Raw genomic sequence first — 2,027 nt, forward strand, 5'->3', positions numbered from 1 at the left:
AGCCAGGAGAGTGGGGAAACAACAGCAAACGTAACCATCAGACAATAATAGTGCGCGAGTGGGCAATTAAACACCTCGGGTCAAAGAAGATGGAAGAGACCACATATCCCCCACTTGGCGTCGTTCACATATTGACAGATAAGTCAATGATTGCTCTTGACCGAAAGCGCCTTTCGCAATAATGCTTCTCATGTACTACTATCATAGTGTCAGAAATGATCTTACATTTTGAGACGGAGGGAGTACTATCTTGCTCATCAAATCTTCGCAAGCCTTCAGCAACTGTTGTCGAATTCTTTCTCAACCTTTTTTTCCGAAAAAACTGCTTCCTTTACTTGGATGCACGTATTTTCCTGTTAAGCAAAGGATGCATCAAGAAGTGATAATATTTATCAGTATTGGTAAGATTTATTTAGTGAAGGTGGTAACGGAAGATGTCTGCTCAAGTTTAATGATATGCTGTTAAAATTCAATAAGAATTGGGTCAAGGATGACCAGAAAAGATATGTTTTGCACGGTCAGTTTTCAGGAAAAATGGGCGATTTACTTGCCATTAGAGTATAGCAGGCAGCCAATAGCCAAACGCTGAAACGTCAGTGTGAACTAAGAAGCTGCTGGTGGGCTGGTGTCTGATTTCGTTGACCCCAATTTTTTTTCTTTCCCCTCATTTCTCTTTCATGATTAGACCACCATTCATGTCTTACCCAACTACAACACAACTTAAGCATCTGGCTTCCACGCTAGTTTCAGCACAAAAACCATGCAGCCATTCCATTTTCCATACACGAAGTGCAGCAGAAAATTAACTTTCTTTGCCCTTGTGATGTTGATCTCCTTGGCCTCTCCCACCAGTTCTTGCACAAAGAAGGAGAAGGGGTCCCTCCTGCAGTTTCTCAGTGGTCTGTCGTCGGACGGTGGCCTCGCCACGTCCTGGAAGCAGAACGGCGCAGACTGCTGCGAATGGGAAGGGGTCACCTGTGGCGAGGATGGGGCAGTCACAGATGTCTCATTGGCTTTGAAGGGCCTTGAGGGGCGCATAACACCATCCCTCGGCAACCTTGATGGCCTTCTGCGCCTCAACCTGTCCCACAATTCGCTGTCGGGTGGCCTGCCACTGGAACTGGTGTCGTCCGGTAGCATCATCGTCCTTGATGTCAGCTTCAACCGCCTCAGTGCAGACGTGCAAGAGCTGCCATCTTCAACCCCATCACGGCCTCTTCAGGTACTGAACATCTCAAGCAACTTGTTCACAGGACGGTTTCCATCATCCACCACCTGGGAGGTGATGGACAATCTGGTTGTGCTCAATGCCAGCAATAACAGCTTCACTGGGCAAATACCGGATAATTTCTGCAGCATCTCGTCATTGTTAGCTGTAGTTGAGCTCTGTTACAACCAATTTACAGGCATCATCCCTCCTGGACTTGGTAACTGCTCCATGCTCAGAGTGCTCAAGGCTGGACACAATAACCTCCGCGGGACTCTCCCAAATGAACTCTTTGATGCTTCCTTACTGGAGTACCTCTCACTTCCCGACAATGTTCTAGATGGAGAGCTTGATGGTGCTCAGATAATGAAACTCAGCAATCTGGTGACACTAGACCTTGGAAGGAATGGTTTCAGCGGCAAGATTCCAGATTCCATATAGGTGAGCTCGAGAGACTAGAAGAGTTGCATTTGGACTGCAACAACATGTCAGGGGAGTTGCCATCAGCCCTGGGTTACTGCACCAATCTGATAACAATTAACTTCAAGAGCAACAACCTCAGTGGAGAACTTAGCAAGGTCAACTTCTCCACCCTTCCTAGGCTGAAAACTCTAGATGTTCTGTACAACAACTTCAATGGCAGAGTTCCAGAAAGTTTGTATACCTGCAGCCATCTGATGGCATTGCGGCTATCTGGCAACAACTTACATACCGAAAAAGGCTTTCGCCCCGCTTTATAGATAAAGCACAAATCCAAGCCAACATACCACAAAGGTTCACCCACAAACACACACACACAGTTCAAATCCACACATGATCC

The 2,027-nt window shown here is 46.6% G+C and overlaps 1 pseudogene; it reads left to right on the plus strand.

Annotated features, from left to right (window-relative positions):
• The first annotated feature begins 760 nt into the window (after positions 1-760).
• Positions 761-2,027, plus strand: part of LOC119320986 — a 19,916-nt pseudogene continuing 18,649 nt past the window's right edge.

Source organism: Triticum dicoccoides, chromosome 6B (genome assembly GCF_002162155.2).
Source record: "Triticum dicoccoides isolate Atlit2015 ecotype Zavitan chromosome 6B, WEW_v2.0, whole genome shotgun sequence".
NCBI classification, from domain to species: Eukaryota; Viridiplantae; Streptophyta; class Magnoliopsida; order Poales; family Poaceae; genus Triticum; species Triticum dicoccoides.